The sequence below is a fragment of the Macrobrachium rosenbergii genome, chromosome 7 (genome assembly GCF_040412425.1).
Source record: "Macrobrachium rosenbergii isolate ZJJX-2024 chromosome 7, ASM4041242v1, whole genome shotgun sequence".
NCBI lineage: Eukaryota > Metazoa > Arthropoda > Malacostraca > Decapoda > Palaemonidae > Macrobrachium > Macrobrachium rosenbergii.
Window position 1 is genome coordinate 5117607 of NC_089747.1, and position 6000 is coordinate 5123606.

Consider the following 6000-nt stretch of genomic DNA (forward strand, 5'->3'; position numbering starts at 1 on the left):
GAGACCATGTTGATCACAGACACAATAGCCGGTAAATTTCTCCATTTTGCTACAAATTTCAATTACACAAATTAGATAAATGTTTGATCTTCCTACTATATATTTCATTGTGATATTTGTACGAATCTATTTTTCATTATGCCTATTTTATCATAATTGGGCCAACCCAATTTTTAAGCAGATATTTGGTTGCAATAGAAAATCTGTCTTTCGAAATAGATGAACAGATGGGTTCAAATTACAGAGGAAAGGGCAATTTAACTCCATAGTCAGTCATATTTTAAACAAAGGGCAATTATAACCAAACAAAATCACACGGCAATTATAACCCAATAAAGTCACAGTTTGAATAAAGGGCAATTATAACCAAATAAATAGTCACATATTTTGAACAAAGGGCAATTATACCTACAAATAGTCCCATATATTGAACACAGCAAATATAACTCAATAGTTAATCACATTCTGAAACAGAGCAGTTATAACCCAATAGTCGCATTTTGAAAAAAGGAAACTTATAATAATAAATAGTCACATTCTGAACAAAGGACAATTACAACCAAGTAAGTGGTCATGTATTTCGAACAAGAGCAATTATAACTAGATAAATAGCCAAATATTTTGAACAAAGGGCAATTACGATCAAATAAATAATCACATTTTGAATAAAGGACAATCATAAACCAATAAATAGTCAAATTTTGAACAAGGAACAATTACAATGTGATGAATACAAGGTAAAAAGAAATGGCAGAGAAATAACGTAAATATTAGGGACTTCTCATATATATTCACTAACATTAAATTTCATACACATACTATACTACCTTTGCCTATTGGTTGTTGAAATGGCACCTATGTTTCACTGAACACGGTTAAGATGCATCCTAATAGGCCCACAGGATATCAGTGCTACATAAATGCTATTTCGCACATTAGGCTCGAAGCGACAGTTACTTACTAAATAGGCCTATGGACCTACAATGCATTTCCCTACTCTTTGTTACATGAATTATGCCTAGTATGCTCTGAATCTTGTATTATTCATTTTTATTTCATGTCTCATGACCATCTTGCTTAGGCCTACCCTATATCCTAAACTACCGAGTAGTGACTTTCTCACTACGTCTCCATTATATACTAAGCCTAAGAGCTCTTTTTTGTCAGCTTCATTCATAGCTTCTTAGCTTGGGTCTATGGTAAAGGTACTAACCCAGGCCTATGGTAGAGGCAATAACAGCTAAGAGACCTATAGTAAAGGAGTTACAGTAGTTGCTAACAGACCTACACAGCCTAGGCCTATGGTAAAGGTGCTAGTTGCTTATAGACTTCCACCCTAGGCCTAATTAAAGGTAATAGTTGCTAATATACCTACACAAGCCTAAGACAAACTCATGGTGTCATATGGCAGATAGGCATATAGGCCTAGGAGTCAAGCAGTGAGTGATTCCACTTTACTCATGGACTAGTTTCATTTGGTGCCAGATTCTGAATAGTCCTTCACCTTAGGCTTCCATTTGGATGCACCACCAAGAAAATGATTGGTTATTAGGCCTACAGTATTCTTCTCTGACTGACTCAAACATATCAGTTGCCTATGGTACATCCAGTGTTTAACATTATATCAAACAATTATTCCCCCAATAACCCTTATACATGAAACAGTACTGTCAATTAGAATCCATAGGCCTAATTTACAGCACCTTAGGCCTATAGGCCTACCCGATAAAGCTAATGAGCCTGCCATTACGTCCACTGCTAAATTTACAAAAAAAATTTAATAATTAAAAATTAGTCTTCCATAACCTTTGTACATGAAAGAGTACTGTCCATTAGATGCCATAGGCCTAATTTACGGCACCTTAGGCATATAGGCCTAGACGATAAAGCTTAATGACCCTGCCATTACATCCTCTCCTAAATTTACAAAAAATATAAATAACTAATTAATTATTCTTCCATAACCTTTATACATGAAATAGTACCACTAATAGAAGCCATGGGCCTAATTTACGGCACCTTAGGCCTATAGGCCTAGCTATTAACCTAATGATCCTGCCATTAAGCTACATCCATTGCTAAATTAAAAAAAAAGAAGTAATAATTACCAAATTATTCTTCCATAACCTTTATACACAAAATTGTAACTTCTAACAGAAGCCATAGGCCTAATTCAGGGCACCTTAGGCCTACAACCTAATGATCCTGCCATTATAACCTATCCCACTGCTAAATTTACAAAAAAATTAATAACTAATTATTCTTCCATACCGTTTCTACATGAAATAATATGTACCATCCAATAGCCTAGAAGCCATAGGCCTAATTTACGACACCTTAGCCCCATAGGCCTAGCCGACAAACCTGACGATCCTGCCATTACAACCATTGCTAAATTTACTATAAATTAATAAGAATTATTTAATTCGATCACCTTTATACGCGAAACTACCGTCTAACAGAAGCCATAGGCCCACTTCGAAAAAAAACCGATCAATCGAAGTTTAGGCCTATACGCCAAGCCGAGCACCCCATTCTGTAGGCCTAACCACACCTTTAACGACAATGACAACACTTTATTTTTAAGTTCTCCGCGACGTGACAACAATCCACTGACAACAATCGACTGACAATCGAAAATTCTATACTCACTGGCCGTGACAGATTCGCTATCCGTCGGTGTAAGTCTACGCGCAAGGTCAAGAAGAAGACAAATGTCAACAATAACAACAACAACAACAGACGACAGTAACCCGTGGCGGCATTGTGGGAGAGACAAGGCATATGTGGCATGCGCAACTCTCCATGACGTCATGGGAAGGAATGAAACCTGAATTAAATGAGGTTTCTGAATGGTGAAATCAATAGAGTGGTTTTCAGCAAGTTTATAGCAGTATTTTGAAAGCGATTTATATCGGGAACTATTTTGTAAGATTTAAAAAACGAATAAAGTTTTTTTTTATCTTACAGCCTTCGGGCGAATTGGGCGTATCATAAAGATACTTTCATTTGTTTGACCCAAACTACATGCAATGTTGGCAAGCTAGGCTTTGATGTATATAGAAATTAATACTCAATGGTTTCTGGAACCGTGTTAATGAAGTAGATAGCAAAAAGATCAATATATTCTCTTAGAAAGAGCCAGTTGCCAAATGTATTCAACAATATCTCTTTTTCTACCATCAGATCTCAGCTGTTACCTTATGGTCACTATGGTGAGGACTCAATAGACCATACTAGTAACCCAGTGTCCTAATTCACATAGCTAGGACTAAATGTACCATGCCTGTAACCCCGTGTCCTACCTCACACAATTAGGACTCAGGGGACCATGCCTGCATCTAGAGACACGCCCACCAAAAGGTCCTTTGTCGTCTACCTTTAAACAGGTATGTTTTCTACCCTCTTCGTATTTTCAGGTTGAATGCTACGTCCGCCATTTAGAAAAAGATGTTACAGGGTTTTATGCTAATTGTTCTAGGTTGGTTGTACAGTCCGGAGGTCCACACCAGACCTTTTGTTCCCGTTGCTGGTATTAAGCCAGCTAAGCTATTATGTAAGGAATGAAACCTGAATTAAATGAGGTTTCTTGTTTTCTATTCGAAAGAAAACAAGAAAAATCTGTTGGAATTTTAAGGCTCACATTGAAATGAAAACAAGATACATCGGATTTATTTTTATTCATACACGGCCAGTGCTTCCTACAGAGGTCAGCTCCTTAATAACATGATAAATCGACTTTGGGAAAAAGAAGACAAGTACGGATCATTGAAAGGCAGACCGTGGCATACATTCAAATTTCGCAGTTTTGTAAGGGTAACACAGATGCGAGAATCCTTCTTTGGGTGAAGTTATCCACGGGGATGAAAGGCTTAGGCCTATCCCTTGTCAGTCCTATGCCCGAAATTGAAAAAAAAAAAGGTTGCTAACGCATTATTTATAAGACATTTTGAGACAACATTGTTTATGATGTTTGGTTATTGTATAGATAAATATATTTGACAAAGTAAATTAGATTATGAATGTGGGTTACTGCTTATTGTACTCCATTTCTGTGGCTACTTTCAGTTGGCCATTTTTTCAACTTCCCGTTATATGCAAATACCAATGTTATTTTTTCATGTCAAAAACAGAAAATTGTTTAAAAAATAATTTATGGACTGCTGTTTCTGTAACTGTACGCTTACAGGTTTTTTCTGGCTATAGCCTATTCATTAAAATTTCCAGAAAAGGAAAATTTTATTAAAAAAAAAAACATTATTAACTTTTAACTTACCTTAACTGCCTCATTTTCAATTACCCCAGGGCACACTCATAGGAGCCCTAAAATACACACTTAACAGAGAAACAAACAAATAGATGATTTTTGCAGTTTTAGAATTAAGAGTAAGGTTAAACAGATCCCTTTGTAGGCCTACCGGAAATAAAAATAGTCTCATATAACAAATGGTTCGGTAAACTTTGTGGAGTTTGACATTTCAAACACCACCACCATAACTTTTTTGTTCTCAAATTTCGTTTATAGCCGTCGGTATGGTTTCATCACAAAAAGGCAAATGACACTAAATTCACTTGGTTTAATTACATAGATTTCGTTGAAATAACCTCGTTTACAATGTAAAGAAAAGCCGTACTTTTTTGTACTTACCTCATCAGCTTGAAAAGAAGATCGTCACTTTTTTTCACGTAGGATAATTTGCTGACATAACACAAGCACAGATGAACAAAACTCAGGGAAATTCCACCTTGGTGTATCTAATGATTTGTCTTTATTGCATGCTTTAACGAGACGAAACTGTATGGTCAAAACAGTAGGGAGGCAGAGACAGAGACGAAAAAAAAATAGTAAACCGTTGTTTGAGGATTAACGTGTTGTGGGGGGGGAAGGGAAGGGGGAGATTATATTTCCCTTGTTACCTTGTATTCCTTTTATTTTCTATCCCCCTCCCCTCCTTCCATAGGGAAGACAAGGAACAGCCCCACCTGCCCACCCCACAGAAGAGTTCGTTCATGTTTACAGACTAGACCCAGGATAAATTAATTGTTTCTCGTTGGTTTTGTTGCTATTTGAGCGAGATTTAATACATATATAAGTGGAATAATGGCAAATCCCATTAAAGAATGCAAATAACAAGGGTAGACGATTTTTTAAAAATATATTTTGGTCTCCATCAACTGTACTTACTGTTTTGGGGAAAGAATTGATAATGACAGAAACATTTTGGAATCAAGCGTGAAAGTGTGCGTGTGTAGAAAGAATACTTCAGAAAGACGGGTAGCTGTCGCGTGTGCGCGCACGCCCGCGTGTGTTCGGGTTAGAGAGAGACTGTTGGCTGTCACGTAACTTTATTCATCACTGCTGGAGAAAGGGAAGGAAGCCTGTTTTCGAGTGGCGGTGTTTTTCTCTCGAACTGAACGTACAAGCAAGGTACATAATTATGTGAGCAAGGCATCTTTGATAAAATCTTACTGTACATATACACACACACACACACACACACACACACACACACACACAAACATGCTCTCTCACGGAATGACCTAGACCGAGATCACAACGATAAATATATAACTCGTATTAAGCTTCAATAAGACGGGAAGGTTTACATCCCAGATTGGCTTATTTACAAGTACATGTTTTCGAAGACGTATGGTCTTCCTCTTCAGGCACCGATGCAACTTAGGCGGCTAAACTCGGGTATTTATACATGCGCCCCAGCCAGCATCTGCTGTTTTCTATTTCTAATCCCTAGGGGTCGGGGTGGCCTCCCCGTTGCTCTCCCGCCCTTCCCACCTACCCCCTGTCTTCTTGATCTCCGTAGCTGTTGAATTTAATCCTTCGTTCGGAATGATCCCCTTGCTGTCATTCTTTTTGTTTATCCTGTTCTTGAAACCGTGATAAATACGTCTTCGAAAGCTTGTACTTTGTAAATTAGAGAATCTGGTATCTGAACCATCCTGAACTACTGTATTGAAGCCTAATCCGAATATTACATACAT

At 37.4% G+C, this 6000-nt stretch overlaps 1 protein-coding gene across 18 annotated transcripts in view; it reads right to left on the reverse strand.

The window, feature by feature from the left end:
* The window catches only part of LOC136840052 (zinc finger protein OZF-like), a 52067-nt gene extending 47268 nt beyond the window's left edge, over nt 1-4799 (reverse strand). For 6 of the 18 annotated variants that reach the window (XR_010853518.1, XR_010853519.1, XM_067106371.1 and 3 more), the window contains exon 1: nt 4649-4773. The gene's annotated coding sequence lies outside the window, so the exon portion shown is untranslated. Of the gene's footprint in view, nt 1-2652; nt 2792-4648 lie in introns of those variants that run through there. The other 12 variants (XR_010853516.1, XR_010853517.1, XM_067106372.1 and 9 more) reach the window with 6 other exon arrangements.
* Nucleotides 4800-6000: the final 1201 nt, after the last annotated feature.